The 17547-nt window shown below is 40.3% G+C and overlaps 1 long non-coding RNA gene across 2 annotated transcripts in view; it reads right to left on the bottom strand.

The window, feature by feature from the left end:
• Positions 1-4463: 4463 nt before the first annotated feature.
• LOC138161474 (uncharacterized) overlaps positions 4464-17547 on the bottom strand; it is a 33347-nt gene continuing 20263 nt past the window's right edge. The window contains exons 1-3 of one of the 2 annotated variants that reach the window (XR_011168376.1): positions 16687-17527; positions 8866-9497; positions 4464-5377 (exon numbers count right to left, since the gene is read on the bottom strand). This is a non-coding gene — a long non-coding RNA (uncharacterized lncRNA). Of the gene's footprint in view, positions 5378-8865; positions 9498-16686; positions 17528-17547 lie in introns of those variants that run through there. The other variant, XR_011168377.1, reaches the window with a different exon arrangement.

Below are 17547 nucleotides of genomic sequence, written 5' to 3'. Positions count from 1 at the left end.
GAAATAGTGGAAAAATGTGGCTCCTCACTCTACATGGGCCTTCCAGGAGAACAGGATGGCAGCATACCTAGAGACTCCTGGTTTGTCGTAAGCCTGTTATTCAACCCAAAGCTCCAGTGGATTATCCAAATGTTGCCATTCAACCGAGGTAAGGGAGAAAGTAGCCAGGTAGGAGGAAGCTGGGAGAAAAACCAATTCCCATCCAAGGGTGGGGCCTGGTATTTCATTATTTTGTCCTAGAATAGTCAAACTATTGGAGTGAGCCTAGTTGAGTTCAGTAAAGCTACTTCCTTTAAGTGACCTCATTCCGTCAAATTATTGCTAGTTTAAAGGGCCCTCATGTTTGCTGACACATTTTCACTGCTTGCTTGTGCAAATAGCATCATTATTTTCCTCTTCTGGTCTTGTCTCCTTATATTTCAACTTGAACTCACTTGGCCTCCTCCCTCGCCCTGGACTTTGCTGGGTTTTTTGAAGCGATTTTCAAAGGAACGAAAGAAGGCCCGAGTCTCTAACACCATGTTTTGCTTTCTTGCTGGTAGCTAAGGAATTTTTTGAAGACAGAAAAAGGAAAGGTCCTTTCGTTCTTTCCTTCCACTTATTTATTTACTTACTTAGCCGAAAACTTGCTGACCCACTTGCTGAATTCCAATCCCACACAGCTTGGCCCCAGTCCAGCCAGCACCTCTGATTGGCTGCTTAATTCCTGCTTCCGGTTAGGGTTATGACCACCTGTTCTTGTCTGTAGTCCCACAGATGCAGAGAATCATGGGGTGTGACATTAAGCGGGGCCTGAGAACTCAACTCTTTTTTTACATATAAATATGGAAACCAAGGCACACAGTGAAGAAGATTGATCAACTCCTGATCCTTTGTTGTTGTTATTTTTAGTTGCGTCCAATGCTTTGTTTCTATCTGTATCCAACTTGGGGTTTTGTTTGCAGAGATACTTTGCCATTTCCTTCTCCAGCTCATTTTCTAGATGAGGACACTGAGGCAAATAGAGGTTAAGTGACTTGCCCAGGGTTACACAGCTACTAAGTGTCCAAGGCTGGATTTGAACTCATGAAGATGAGTTTTACTGATTCCAAGCCCAGTGCTTTATTCATTGTCCCTCCTAGCTGCCCTCCTGACTCCTTACTCCATCCCCATTCTAGAAGGAATAATTACAAGAGCACTCTTACCTCGGTGAATTTTTTTGTTAGGATTTAGAAACTAGCATAAGAGGATACCTCTATCAGCCCTGAAAGCTTATTTATTTTTTTTTAGCTGAAGATGAGGCCATGAACAATAATCAAAATAATCAACTGTAATCTCATTCTATCGCTGCTATTTTTAAAACTGTTTATTAAAGCTAAAAAAATTCTTCCTTCTGACAAATCGGAATGGATTTTGGATTATTGAGTGGTGGTTTAGAATATAGCACTGTCTGAACAGATAAAAGATTCTAATTTAAATGCTTTCAGGAGTCCATTTAATTGCATTTCAAATTTAATATAATTTGCCGTGTAAAATAAAACAAAACGAAAAGATCAGAGAAATGTGATAAGGAGACAAGGACTTCTTAGTGTAGGAGGTGCAGTCCAGATTCTAGGGCTCCGCATTCATTCTTTCCAAAAGCTAATGGGATGGAGTGACATTTTATTTGCATAGTGCCTACTCCTTGTCCCCTAACCTCCCATACTTCTGGGCTGTTTTGATGAGAAAAGTAAGCTATGGTAAAAGACTACATCTCTAGGGTGGAGCAGACCAACTGGGAGTATTGTGAGTTCATGTTTCTATAGGACTGTAAGGTCTCCAGGACCTAGGCATTTAATTCTCTCATCTTAAGTTTCTCTGATATAAAACAACAGGCATCCTCTCCGATCACTTCCAGCTCAAATCCTTCATTCCTCTCATTCATGATCAAATTGCTAGAACTGAGTGTTGTTTCCACTTTGCCTTCTTTTCACTACTTACCCCCATGAGACCTCATCTAGAACCCAACACTTGATTGAAACTACTCTCTCCAAGGTTGCCACCAGTCTTTTAAGGGCTAAAACTGGAGGTCTTTTCTGATCCTGGTCCTTGGCCTCTCTTTGTGGCTCTCAGTTCTGTTGGTCACTTCTTCTCCTGGGTATTCTCTTCCTGCTGTTTTAGTGACCACCTGTCTTTTACCTCCTTTTGCTTGTTGTGGTTCAATCATTTCAGTTGTGTCTGACTCTTTGTGATCCCATGGACCATAACACACAAAAATCACAGCACTTATGTAGCCCCTACTATGTGTAGACACTATGCTAAGTGCTTTACAAATATTATCTCTTTGACACAAAGATAATTTTATAGATTTGTTTACAAATTTTAACTCAGAACAACCCTATGAAACAGATGTTATTGTCCCCATTTTACAGCTGAGTGTTGTGGTTTAGTCATTTCAGTTGTGTCTGACTCTTTGTGATCTCATTTGGGGTTTTCTTGGCAAAGATACTTGTAATGGTTTTGCCATTTCCTTCTTCAGCTCATTTTACAAATGAGGAAATAGAGGGACACAGAGTTAAATGACTTGCCCAAAGTCACACTGCTAGTAGGTGTCGTAGACTGGATCTGAACTCAGGTCTTCCTAAGTCAAAGTCCAGCACTCTATCCTTTGTACTACCTAGTTCTCCAACCCCCAAATGTCCTTGAATTTATTTTATATATACATATGTATGCATATGCAGAGTCCTCAATAGAATGTAATTTCTCTGATGGCAGGGAATGTTTCATTGTTGTTTCTTTCCAGCACTTGGCACAGCACTTGGCACAAAGTAGCTATTTAATCAATATTTGTTGATTAATTGATTATGATCCATATCTAGAGAGGGAAGGAAGGTCAGAGGCCATCTAGTATCTATTCCAGGGAAGGCACCTGGAATTATCATCAAAATACCACAGCTGTATTCAGAAGTGGACAGGGCATTTAGGTGGCACAATGGAGAAAGTGCTCGATGTGGAGTCAAGAGGACCTGAGTTCAAATCCAGCCCTAAGACCCTTTCTAGTTGTATAACCCTGAGCAAATCACTTCACCCTATTTACCTCTATTTCCTCATTTGTAAAATGAGCTGGAGAAGGAAATGGTAAACTATTGTGGTATCTTTGCCAAGAAAATCCCAAATGGGGTCCCAAAGAGTTGGACACAACAAATCCACTAAAGAAAAATTCAGAATGGGAAGGGGAACATGGATGGTGTAAGTAAATTCCTAATAGCATTGCTATTATTGCTAGCAAAAGTCCTTCCAATTTTCATACAGTTGTCAGAGAAACTGAGCTGGTAGTGGGTAGGATTGAGGGACCTTTCCATGCAATTCTTGCTTTATAATTCAGATTTTATTTTCTACCCAATTAGAACATTCAGTGGAGTAAGATGCAACCTCCTTTCCTAGGGTAAAGAAACACTGGCTTCCTCTGGCTTACATGTGATTTTGTTTGATTATCTCAGATCTGCAGTTTTCCATTTGCTTGGAAGCCTTATGAACTGGAAGGTAAGCGACCAGTGTTCCTCCTGCCATGTGACCTGGAGACAATGATGGGTCTTCTGCCATGACTTCCATTGCTCATAAAATGGGGAAGCTAAGAGTATATTTGCCACTTCCTTCTCTACCTCAGATCCTGTGATGCTGAATGAGTCAGTGAGGTGCCTCAAGTCATTTCCAAGAATTGATCTTTGGAGTTCTGTTGTCTTGCCTACATTAGCCTTAATAATTTGGGGACTGTGAGGCAGGACCCAAAGAATGTATTGGGTTCCCAGGACTGGGTGAAAAGGCACCATGTTAAAACTGTGAGAGATGGGGAACTTCTGTGCCAAAGTCAGAAGCATTCTCAAAAGGACAGGGAACCAAGCCACCAAATGCAATGAATGAGCTTGGGTTTCCAATCGAAGGACATGGTTTGAATTTTGGTTTCTTTTGCCTTCTGTGTATGTGACCTTGGACTTCACTTTATCAAGGAGCTGGGTGCTGGGGGTGGAGAGTGGGGAAGGGGTTATGACAAAGATGTAGGTAGAGAGTAGAGAGTCAGCCTGGTGTAATGGAATGAGCAAATGGACTTGGAGTGCAGAGAGACAAGTTTTTCTCCCACCTCTCACACGAGTTGTGTGACCTCCTTACACCCCAACTTCCTCATTTGGAAAATAGGGAGAATAAATACCTGCAGACCCTAACTTTACAAATTTGTGTGTGTATGTGTGTGTGTGATTAAATGATACAACATGCAAAGCAGTTTATGTATTTATTGAAAGTGTCATGGGGGCAAAGTGAAGATCCAAAGTTTGGGAGGAAAATGAGATAGGGGAAAAGACTTTTATTTGAAGGATTGGAGAAGATCTGATCAATGGCAGGATGGGAAGAGAGGGTATTCCTAATGGGTCCAGACCTCATTGTGTCAATCAAATATAAGGGTGAGAGAGAGAGAGAGTGACAGCAAAGCCTTAACATGTATTGTACCATATGTGCACAACATACCTGTATACCTAAACCCATGTCACATACATATCATACATACATATATATGCATATCTATATGTACATATATATGAAAATGTTTAACTCAAAGGGAAGTGGTTTCTTCTCAAAGGCAGGATTATTCCTGTGAATATTCTTGTAAACTAGCCAATGGTCCCCAAATTTCATAGGAGGATAGATTTTGAGCTGGAAGGGCAGATAGTCCAACCCTTTCATTTTACAGAAGAGGGACCTGAGACCCCAGAGATGAAGTGTTAAGATCAAGGTTAAAGGAGCAACAATGCTTCTGAATGCAGATCAAAGCAGACTATTTTCACTTTTTTTTTCTTTCTCATGGTTTTTCCCTTTTGTTCTAATTCTTCTCTCACAACGTGACTCATGTGAAAACATGTTTCATAGATTATACATGTGTAGCCTATATCAGATTGCTTTCTGCCTTGGGGAGGGAGAGAGGATGGAAGGAAGAAAACAAATTGGAACTCAAAATCTTATGAAAGTGAATGCTGAATGCTAACAAAAATCTTTTTTTTAAAAAAAAAGGTTAAACAAGCAGTAGATGATAGAAATGGGATTTGAACCCATGACCTTTAATTCCAAATCCAGCCTTCTATCAACACTTTGAAGTAACTGCTGCTCAAACGAATAGTATTTTCTTCCTAGTGTTTCCTTCCTTTCCCCCTCCCCTCCACCCCCACTCCCATAGCCGAGCTTCCCAGTGAGAAGGTCACAGTCCATAGGCACTTGTGATCTCCAGGGTTATTTATTTATTCAGGCATAGGAAGTTGCACCAGTTGACTTGGACTTAGCTGCTGATAGACAGTTTCCTTGCTCCATCCCCTCATTGTGCACAGGGTGATTTCTGCGGCCACTGCTGGGTGACAAAGGTGTTGAAATCCTCCTAAGGGAAAGAACATTACAGCTGACCACTGCACAAACAGCCTGGTTGCTAAGCTACAGTCACCCTGAAAAACATTTTCTCCTTTTCCTTTTCTTCCTCTTTTCTTCTTTCCTTCTCTCTTCCTCCTCTTCTCCCCAAGGAAAGCTTTAAAACCTTTAAAGCCAGAGACTTTACTATTTTTCTAATTCAATCCAACATGCTTTTATTAAGTGCCTCTGGGCACTGTGTTATATCTCCCCATTTGGCAGCCAAAGTAGGGGAGCGCTGGGATGGCCTATGGGGAGAAGGGGAAGCTTTTTCTAGGGCTAAGTAATGCTCACTCATTTCTAAAGGGTAAGGAGAAGAAACTGGCGGAGATGAGGTGAGATGAAGGTATGAGAAAGACTGTGGATGATTAATTCACTAAGAAACCCTGAGTATTTAGATTATTTTCTTGCAGTCTCTCCCAATAGACTATAAGCTCCCAGAGGGCAGGAACTGTCTTTTGCCTCTTTTTTGTATTCTCATTGCTTGGCACAGAGGCGTTTAATAAATGTTTATTGATTGAGATAGGTACAAGGGCAGAGGTGGAGGGGTCAGGCTTGATAAGGAAGGAGGCCACCTCTTGTTCAACATAACTCAAGAAACATTTATTCAATTTAATTTAATAATTTAATTTATTAATTTATAAATGAGAATCAGTGTTTGCCTAGTGTGCAGACATTTGGTCTCACAATGAAGAAGACATAAGTTAAAGTCCTACTCTGGCTGTGTGACCCTGGGCAAACCACTGAACTCCTCAGTGCTCTAGGTAACTTTAAGACTATAAACTGCAACAGTAACATTACTAATAATAGTTAGCATTTATATAGGAATTTTTAAGGTTTGCAAAGCACAAAGCAATATGTTAACTCTCTTCGTTCTCACAAAAACCCTGAGAAGTAGGAGCTATTATCATTATCCCCATTTACAGATGAGGAAACTGAGGCACAGAGTGGCTAAGTGACAAGTGACTAAGGCAGGATTAGAACTCAGTTTTTCCTTACTCCAAATTCTGCATTCTGTCTTTGTGTTACATAGTGGCATCAAGCTTATCCTTGGTAGGAATTTTCTCTACCAGGAGATCCCTATGAATGACAGGGATACTTAGCCATGATTTAATACAAAACAAATTATTTTATATCTATTTATATTTATGTAAGTATATATTTATTTAATTTATATTCTATATCTAGCAAAAGTTGGGTGCAAATACAAGAGATGTGAAGCCAGCATCGAATAGTGGATGGAGGGCTGGCCTCAGAGTCAGGAAAACCTGGGTCCAAATGCCCCCTTAGATACTGAGGAGCTGAGTGACTCTGGGTAACTCACTTAATCTCTCTGTGATGTAGTTTTTTATTTGTAAAATTAGGGGGTTGGAATTGATAACCTTTAAGACCCTTTTAAACCATAAACTTACGATCACAAGAAGAGGAAATATTGGGTCCTGTCCTCAAGAAGCTCACATTCTGTTATGGGGAATGCCATCTTTAAAGAGCTCATAACCAGAGCTAACATTCATGTGAGACTTTAAGGTTTGCAGAGTGTTTTGCATGGCTTATTTGATATGTCAATAGAAGATAATTTAAGGCTGGAGAAAGGACTAACAATTGAGGGGATCAGGAAAGGCTTTTGACAGGAGGGGGTTATGTTATTCTTTGGCATTTGTCTCATTTAGAATCACATAATTAAACAAAAACTGAATCTTTTTTAAACTTTTCATTAAATTCCAATCACCCGTCCCTATGCCCTTAAGCTCCTCAATTCAAGTCCGCCAATAATCCTTTGATGCCTACTGTGTATTTATAGGCTCTGCCATTGACAAAACTTGTAATGAACTTTCCTAAACAAAAGCCTGTTACCTCTGAAATGAGCAACTCTTATCCCTATGGGCGTTTAAGGTCTGCAAAGCACTTACTTTTTTTTTTTTTGTAATAACCTCTGAAGATAGGTATGGTTAAATATTACTTAGCTGGATTTGAACCCAGGTCTCTTGGTTGCAAGATCAACATGAGATCCACTATGTGAATTATGCCTATTCACTAATACTTGGTATTTAAAGGGCTAACAAACTCATCAAAAAATTTCTGTTTTCATGGAATTGCAAAATATCAGAGTGAAGAGAAACTCAGGGGCCACCTAGGACCCATGCCTAAAAAAAGGTCAGATGAGATAATCTCCATAAAGCACTTTGCAAACCTTAGAGTGCTATAGAAATACTATCATTATTAATTATATTACTAATTAATTAGTAACATTGTTAATTCTATTAATCATACATAATTACATAATATGTAAGTATTATATAATACATAAGCATTATTATAAAACATAATTATTATTATACATAATTATTATACTAATTACTGTTTAATGAAAATAAATACCTGACAATTGGTTATCCAGTCTTGGCTTCCCAGAAAACTTTGACTCTGAAGATTCTACTTTCTCACAAGCATAATGGATTACCTTGAATTCTAATACTATTTCAGAATAGTCAATGGACCACAGATTCTTGCCTTGGGAAATAGTTGGCTTACTGAAAGCTCAAGGAAACTTTGGGACTCAAAGGTTTCTTAGTTTGCAGCTCCATGGCTTAATGCAATGTCTTAAAGAATTAAGGCATCTTAGCTAAGGACTGTGAACATTGAGAAGGATGGACTATGGGTTATCCATTGGTCTATAGCCTTCTTTCCAGTCCCAGTAGATCACGAACTAAAAAAGTCAAATCCTAAGATCCTTGCTGGTTTGCTTCCCCACCACCCCCTCCACCCCCAGTTCTTACATTACCTTGCTGATTTTTTCTGCCTTGAGAATTAGTAAAGCTCAAAACTTTTCCTTATTTGTAAGAGGTGGAGAGAAGCAATTTTCAAACTATATATTAAAAGCAGGCAGGATCCAATTTATTTTCTCATCTCTTCTTCACTAGTACAGGTCTCTTTAAAGTTAGTGTAAGCAATTAAAAAAAAAAAAAGAAAAGCCCAGACAGATGATTTCATTAGCATAAAGAACTCCCAGTATACCACCCTCCTTTAATATAACTCATCTTTAACTTATACTTTTGGTGAGTTGCCTGGGACGTCAAGAAGCTAAATTACTTTACTAGTTTACACAATTAGCATATGCCAGAGGCAGGATTTAAATCTAGGGTTTTTAAAATTTTTTTTGCTCTGAAGATAGCTCTCTAACCACCTACCACATTATCTCTAAGCAATTCTTAATCTCTCTCCTGGGTACTGGTAAATGCTTAACAACTGGCTTTCCAAAAAGAAAAAAACAGTTAAGACATAATTTTAAGTTCAAATTGCATCATTATTATTTCTTTCCATCACTTTCTTAAGTCTAGATAAGAAACAAATCAGTAAATCAAGCACTGATTTGAAGCATTTTTCTATTTAAGGTATGTATTTTTTTTTTTTTTAATTTTGAGGTATGTCTTTCAATGTCTTAATTGAAAATTTAACAATCACCTCTCAGGAGCTGGTCAGAGCTGACTCCAGCACACTCCTGCTCTCCTTCCATTCACTTCTTTCTCCTCTCCCTAGGACTCAAGAAGGTCCTGGATATGAACACTCAAACATATGTATGCTTCCTCCCATCCAGACATGTTCCATTGGATTAGATTGTAAGTTCTTTGAAGGCAGGGAAAAATCTGGAAAACTTTAGTACAGAACCCAAGGCCTCCTGCCCACCAGGTGATCAGCAGATGTTTGTTGCTTTAGATATTTAGAAATATGAGGTATATAAGGACAAGAAGTTTAAAGAAAGCCAGATGGGTTTTAAACTATGGCGTCACCTAATTAATGGGAGTCATTTCCATAAACACTTCATCACAAGATGCTGGCCAGTTTAATGAAGATTCCCGAAGTCCATTCACGACCTTTTCAGACTTGGATACATGATATCCAGGGGACTGTGATAAATGTCAAATGTGAAAGAGGCAGCCCAGGCTGGAGCTCCTCACATCTTCCTCCTCTGGGGTTGACATTAAAATCCAAACAAAACTCCAAGTTCACACGGCAGAGTTTCAAAGAAACCAAGGGCAGAAAATCCAGGGATGAATGATTGTTCCCTTCGATTCATGAGACCAGGGCACCTTTTCCTGAAAAACAATAAGACCTATTTATGAAGTTCCTGCACTTGACACACAGCCTCTCAAACTTCTTTGACTGAAAGGAACACAGAACAAAAAAACAGTATATTCTGGTGCTTTTTCCTTGAACTATTGAGTAAGCCCTGCAAAGTCAACATTCCCTGAAGAACAGTCTCTTCACTTCCAAGCTTTGTTATGATTGTTTCAGTTATTTCAGTTGTGTTTGACTCTTCATGACTCCATCTGGGGTTTTCTTGGAGAAGTTAATGGAGTGGCTTGCCATTTCATTTTCTGGCTCATTTTACAGATGAGGAAACTCGACTTGCCCAGGGACACACAGATAGTAAGTGTGTCACAGTCTTGATTTAAACTTAGGGCTTCCTGACTTCAGACCTGCATTCTCTTCACTGTTCTAAGTACTTTGCATGTATTTGTACTGATTCCTTTTATATTTAAGCTTTATATTTTTACATGTACTTATCTTTCCTATGAGAAAGTAAGCTCTCTGAACATAGGCATTATTTCATTCTTTGTACTTGTAGCACATAGTAGGTTCTTAATAAAAGTTTGTACAGTGATTGATAGGAGCTTTAAGATGTCTTAGATGAAAAGTTTGAGGTGGGCAGGTAACTACATAAGTTTTACTTACAATCTGGATTAGAATACAACTCTGCTACTTACTGTGTAGCTTGGGTGAATTCACATTCATATACCCACAACCCTCCCTCTCATCCTGTAGCAGCAAGCACCCCAAGCCTCCTCAGGGTTTGCTACCAACACAGGTTCTTAGATCTGCTTTGTTAAAGGAAAGCAACTCAAAATGGGTTAACAAGCTTACTTTAATCAGTCAAACATATATCGTTTACCTCGTTCAGGGGAAAAAGGTGAGCACCCCGAACTTCAGAATATACAGACAGAATTATCAAGACAGAAACAGATCAAGTAGACAGATTTCAAACTTTCCAACCATTACATCCATACCAAATCAACATCTGGGTTTCAAAGCCGGGGGGCTCTGGACAACGGCTTCCCAGAATCCAGATCAAATCACAGAACACTTCTCAAAGTGAGCCCCCAAAACAAAGCTACACATCAGGGCTTATATAGCCTTCTCCTGGCTCAGAGAATGTAACAACCTTATTGACTCACTGGCCAATCAAGAAGTATCTACTGAAAAACAAGCCTCCCACCCCAGGCTCCAGGTGCACTTTAGCCTAGGGGCAGGGAAGATCATCAAATTTACATTCCCATTACACATCCCCATACACATCCCACATCTAGAAGAGATGTTTCCATCTGGTCCAGCTGTCACATTTTATAGTTGAGAAACCTGAGGTCAAGAGATGGGAAAGGCTGTGCCTAAAGTCCAACAGGGAAGAAGAATCAGGCTGAGATTTGATCCCAGGTAGGTACTCATACTCCAAGTCTAGAATTCTTTCAAATCAAATGAGACAATATTTGTAAAAATTTGTAAAAAGACACTTGGCATAGTGTCCGACACACAGGAGGTGCTAATATTAATCTTTTTCCTTCTTTTCCCTCTCCTTTCCCCTCCCCTTTCCTTTTCCTTCCCCTCCCCTTCCCTCCCCTCTTCTTAACTTCCTTCCCCTCCACTTGATTTCCTTCCCCTCTGCTCCCCACTACACCTCATTATCACTTTGTCTCTAGGGTTTCAGTTTCCTGAATCTAGACAATGTATATGAATATCTTTACATGGTGTATTTATAGTCCATGTTTCCATTCAATGAGTATTTATTAAACCCCTGTTGTGTGCAGGGCACTATGCTACAATCTAGGAATTTAAAGATGAAAAATAACAATCCCTAGCAAATAACATTAGTATTTATTTTAGCTGAGCAAATAGGAGAGGCTTAGTAGAGAGGGAGAAAGTATTGGGGGGGGGCAGGCACTTTTAGCTGGGCTGCCCTGGAAAGCTTCACAGAAAAAAGCATTTCCAAAAAAGCATTACTTCAGGAGAAATGGTGTTCCTGGGGCAAAGGAATCATGCATGCCCATGCTCATGTGGAGAGCAGGATAGAAAAGGCAAGCTTTCTTGTTTAGAGAGGAGGAGAAGATGGATTGGAAATGGTCATCTCTAATGTCCCATTTAACTTGTGTACATGTAGAATTTGATTTTAGACAAGATCTGTTTAAATTATATTTTTACACTCAGATACTTTTGTGAGTATTTCTGTTTTTATTATAAACTTTTGTTAACTTAGGTATTACATATAGAGAGTCAAAGTGAATAGAGTAGCAGGTTTTGGAAGGATTTGAACTCAGGTCTTCCTGACTGACACTTATAGCTAGGTTACTGGGCAAGATACTAAACCTCACTGTGCCTCAGTTTCCTCATCTGGAAAATAGGTGTAATGATAGCACCTATCTCAAAGGGTGGTTGGTTGTGAGGATCAAATGACTTAATATGTAGAATGCTTTGCAAACCTTAAGAAGGGCAACACATTTAATGATGATGGTGATGATGATTTAATGGGCAGAGAGATGACAGAACCACAGATTGAGAGATGGGAGGAACCTTTGGCATCATCAAATATAATCACCTCATTTTACAGATGAGGAAAGTACAGTGGGCAAATGGTTATCCTCCCACCCCAATTACATGTAAACACAATTTTAAACATTCAGTTTGAAGTTTTGAGTTCCAAATTCCATTCCTCTCTCCTATACCTATCCCCTCTTTGAGGTGGTAAGCAATATGATAAAGGTTATACATGTGCAATCATCTAAAACATATTTCCATATTAGTCATCTTGTGGAAGAAAACAAACTGAAAAAGAAAGAAAGTGAAAAATAGTATGCTTCGGTCCATATTGAGACACCATCAGTTTTTGTGTTTTCTTTTCTTGGAGGTGGATAGCCTTTGGCATTGTCTTAGATCATTGTATGGCTGAGAAAAGTTAAGTCATTTGCAGCTCTTCATCTAAAATATCCTGCTCACTTCACTCTGCATCAGTTCATGCAAGCTTTTCCCAGTTTTTCTGAAATTGTCCTGCTCGCCATTTCTTATAGCACAATAATTTTCCATAACAATCATATACTATGACTTGGTCAGTCATTCCTCAACTGATGGGTGTCCCTTCAATTTCCAATTCTTAGCCATCACAAAAAGAATTACTATAAACACTCTTGTACAAATTGACCCCTCCTCTTTTTTGTTCTCTTAAATAGCTTAATCTCTGAAAAATTCCCCCAGGCTGCAGTCTGTGAAACAATAATTTGCTGATCTGGATATGTGAAGGGAGTTTGCACATCAGGGACTTCCCCAAACTCAATCAATCAGCATTTATTAATCAGTTAACATTTACTACAGTAACATTATCTCAATCAACATATATTTGTTAAGCACCTACTATATGCCAGATGCTGTGTCAAACTGGTAAAAAGATAGTTTCAGGCACCCCTACCAAAAAAAAAATAGCCCTTGTAATTTGTATGTAATATACTAAGCCCTGAGGATAAATCCCTTGTTTCAGTGAATTCCAGGAGGTTGCTTTCCGGTTTCTCAGTTTTTTTGGAAATTTCAGACCCTCACAATTTTCCTATGTCAACCAGGGACCAAAGGTGGGGATTTGGACACAAGGAGCCATGGTTGAATCCATTCCTTCCCAATTTAATTACTGGGAATCCTGGGGGAGGCATTCTTGTTTTAGGCCATTCACAGAATTTCTCCCATAGGAAGAAGAAAGGTATAATAGCAAGAATACTGGATTTGGGGCCAGAAGTCCTCGGTATGAATTTCAGACAATGAGATGGGGGTGAGGAACACCAGCCAGTAAAAATGACCGAGATAGGAGAAGGGACCAGGTTGTAAAGAGCTTTGAATTTGCCCACTGAGTAGTAGCTCAAAGGAAGGATGTAAACTCAGTCCTTCTGAATGACAAACAAGGTCAGCCTTGGACAGTTCACCTCTCAGAGCTCCACTTTCCTCATGTAAAGCGTAAATGTAAAATGCAAAATGCAGAGGTTGTATTTGATGGCGTCAAAGGTTCCTTTCATCAAAGAGCATTTAGGGACTAATGTAAGTTGTAAGAAGACTAGAAAGCCAGGAGGGAAACGAATTTATGAAAAGCTTTGAATGCCACAGGATATTTGATCCTAGAAGTGATAGGGAGTCGCTAGAGTTTATTCAATTGGGAGGGAGGGTCGGGGGGAATGCCATAGTCAGACCTTCACTTTTAAGAGTATGAATTGGATGGAGTATGGACTGGAGAGGAGATATTGTATCATATTTTCCCTGTCTTATCTGGGACCTTTTTCCTTTGAACATTCTCTTGTTTTCTCTAGTCTTCAATTATTCTCTTTACTGACAAGTCTCCTCTATGCTAAAACATATACATAGATTGGAAAACCTTTCCTTGAACTCCTCAAGTTCACCAGGTCAGCTGAGTGCCATAGTAGATAGAGTCCAGAACCTGAAGAAAATTCTTCTTCCTGGGTTCAAATCTGACCTCAGATACTCACTAACTGTATGACCCCGGGCAAGTCACTTAACCCTGTTTGCCTCAGTTTCCTAATCTGTAAAATTATTTGGAGAAGAAAATAACAAAGCACTCCAGTATCGTTGCCAAGAAAATTACAAGTGGGGTCACAGAGAATCATATACAAAACAACAAAAGACTGAGAGACAACAGCAGAGTATCATTCTGTTTCTCTCTTAACTGTCACTGTTAAACTGATAGAAAGAGTAACCCTACAGTTTTTTCACCGACTCACTCATTCCAAGCAATTTGATCAATAGCCCCACCACCGAAAGTCTTCTCTTTAATGTCACCAATGGCCTCCAATGCTACATCTCATAGACCGTTTCTTAGGTCTCATCTTTTCCCTTCACTTTGTGGCATTTCGCACTACCCCCTCTTTCCTTGGTTTGTGTGACTCTGTTCTGTCTTGGTTCTCCTTCAGTGCTTCTGCATCTTCTTCCTGTCCTCTAGATCTCAGGTTCCTTATCTGTGAAAATGGGAGAATATCTAGATAGAGCCCTTTCCAGCTCTAACTCCAGAATCCTAGAGGTATCTCTAAGGCTAACTTCTATACCTTCTTCTCTTTTTCTCGGGGATCTCATTGACCTCCATGGATACAGTGTTCTCTGTACACATCATTCCCAATGCCACTTTCAAATATCCAGGCCTCATCTCTTAGATGAACTCCCTTTCTCTGTTTCCAGTTAGTTGCTACACACTTCTTCTTGAATATCCCACCAACCCAAACTCAAGATGTTCAAAGCAGAGTTCGTCATCTTTCCTGTAATACCTTCCCTCCCTCCAAATTTCCCTACTTCTATTAAGGAACCATCATCCTCCAATCTCAGGCTCAAACCTTAGGGGTCATCTTTGATGCTTCCCTCTCTGTTATCCCCCAGCATTGAATCAGTTCCTAAACCCTGTTAGTGGTTCCTACACAGTATCTCTTGCATTATCATCTTTTCTCCATGCACACAATGACTGCCATAATTCAAACTTCACTCTGTTCTTGACTTGACTATTGCAACAGCCTCTTAATTGGATTCTGACTTTCAGTTTCTTCCCTTTTCCTTTTCAATCCATCCTATACAAAGCTACAAGAAATGATCTTCCTAATACATAGTAAGTCTGATCTTATCACTCTCCTGTTGGGTGACAAGGTGGACAGAGTGCTGGACCTGGAGTAAGGAAGACCTATGTTCAAATCTGGCCTCAGACACAGATAACTGTGTGCTTCAGGGCAAATCACTTAAATGCGAACTCAGTTTCTTAATATGTAAAATGGGGAAGATAATAGCACCTACCTCCCACTATTATGAGAATAAAATGAGAACATATTAGTAAATATGATCTTTGCAAACCCAACAGCTCTCGGGAACAGCTAGCATTTATGTAGATCGTTTAAATTTATAAAATGCTTTACATATATGATCCCATTAAACACACACACACACATTTGGTGGGCGAGACTATCAGGGTTAAATGACTTGCCCAGGACCACACAACTGAAGTCAAATAGGAACTCAGGTCCTCCTGACTCCAGGGCCAAAGTGCTATCTACCTGTCCCTGATCTAATTTTATATAAATGTATGTTATTTTATACCAGCCTGAGCTATTGTTCCTTATATTACCCAACCCTATAAAATATAAACTCCTCAGAGTGGCTTTTAATGCCCTCTAAAATCTGGCTCCAACCTATCCTTCTACATTGCTTACTCTGGGCTTTGCTATCTGTTCAGGTTAAGTGGATTACTAGTGATTCCGTTATCTCTGCCCATTGAAATTCACTTTTTTTTTCTTCTTCTGGGAGTACAGGTCAAGAGTAATGCCATTATTATAGTGCTAGATATTGCTTTTAAAAATACAAAAATTGACAGGAAATAAGGTGGGAATAGTATGAAAAGTTACTTCCAACCTAATCACCATTCTAATGGTCTGACTGAAATTATTACTAATACTAAACAGCCAACATTTACATAGTGATTTAAAATTTACAGAGCGCTTCACAAATATCACCTTATTTTTATAGCTATAGTACCCTATAAGATAGATACTATTATTTGTAATCCCATTTTACAGATGAGAAAAGTTGAGGCACAGTGGGGTTAAATGACTTGCCCATGGGTTGTTGTTGTTTAGGGGTTTCAGCCATGTTTGTTTTCTTGGCAAAAATGGTGGAGCAGTTTGCCATTTCCTTCTCCAGCTCATTTCATAGATGAGGAAACTGAGACAGTCAAGTGACTTGCCCAGGGTCACACAGCCCATTTCATAACTAGTAAGTGTCTGAGGACTGATTTGAATTCAGAAAGATGAGTTTTCCCGACTCCAGGCCCAGGCCTCTATCCCCTGTGCTCCCTGGCTGCCCACGGGTACCAAGGTGGTAAGTGTCTGAGTCTGAGCTTGGGTCTTCTTGGCTCCAAAGTTCCATGGTCAGTCAGTCAATGTGCGTTTATTAAAGGCCTACTATGTGCCAGGCCTTTTGCTAAGACCAAAAGACGTCTCTGTTTTTCAGTCATCTCAGACTTTGAGCTCCTCACTCCTGCTGGGATCTCGAAATGTTTCCACTAAAAGCGTCAGTCGTGATCCCCTGTTCCTTAGCAGCTGATAATGTCTTTCTTTAACTCTGCTAGTTGAGCTTGGGGTTGGGAGTGGGAGGAAGGGCAAGATAAAGGGAGCAACTAGGGGCTATTTCTCTCTTGGGTCACATCATACTCACTCAGGGGTCAATGGGATGAGCAGAAGCCCCCATCCTGAAGCATCCATTGAGCATTGGCCCAAGTGCCAAGGAAAGGCTCAGAAACTCATCATGCACTGTGACATCTGCCCCAGGTTTGCATTCTGGAAAGTGACATTTGAGAGTGAGCAAAATCGATGCCAAGCTCTAATGGGCAAAGCAGGGGGAAATTAATCGATGAGTGAATTCTGCTTTTCCTTCTCAGTCCTCCTGCCTCATTTCATACAAGAGTTACGTGGAATGCTTGGACAAGGAGGCTTCAGGTAACGGAGGCCGCCCCACATGAAGTCTTGAGTTGCACTGGACGTAAGGGGTCGGGCTGGGCGGCCCCGAGGTCCCTTCCGTCCTTGAGATTCCAGGCTTCAGGGACTCTTGCTGTCAACAAGTTGCCTTATGCCTGCTGTGAAGCTCTCCCGAGCCCAGTGCAGGAAGATGCTAGTTTGAGCTGGAGCCAAAATGGGCCCCGGGGCTGAACCAGCGACTTCGATTTCACATCTAAAGCTCTGCGCTGTCTCCACTGCCGGGAAGGAAAACGCTTTTTTCCCCTTCTCCTTCCCCTTGTTGCTATGTACGTTGGCATGCGTCCTATCCAAAGAATTATACTCCCAGAACTCTGGAAACACCTGCCAGCAGGCTGCTCGGGAATTTTGTTTAAACAAGCCTGCGCGCCAACTTTCCACTCCTGTTGATCGCGCAGTGCCCCAAACGTGGCCTATTTTAAAACAGACTGGAAGGCTAAGCGGAACCGGGCCACAGCGAGGAGGCACGGAATGTGCTTGGGAGCACACGCAAACAGCAGTCCAGGAGCTCCAGCAGAGGCCTGACTTCTGCGCTCTGTGAGGG

The sequence above is a fragment of the Petaurus breviceps genome, unplaced genomic scaffold, assembly GCF_028583685.1.
Source record: "Petaurus breviceps papuanus isolate PSGF00001 unplaced genomic scaffold, PetGlider_PUasm1.0 185, whole genome shotgun sequence".
Classification (NCBI taxonomy): domain Eukaryota; kingdom Metazoa; phylum Chordata; class Mammalia; order Diprotodontia; family Petauridae; genus Petaurus; species Petaurus breviceps.
Note: the sequence above shows the minus strand (reverse complement) of the source record. Positions and strands in the feature narration are given on the sequence as shown.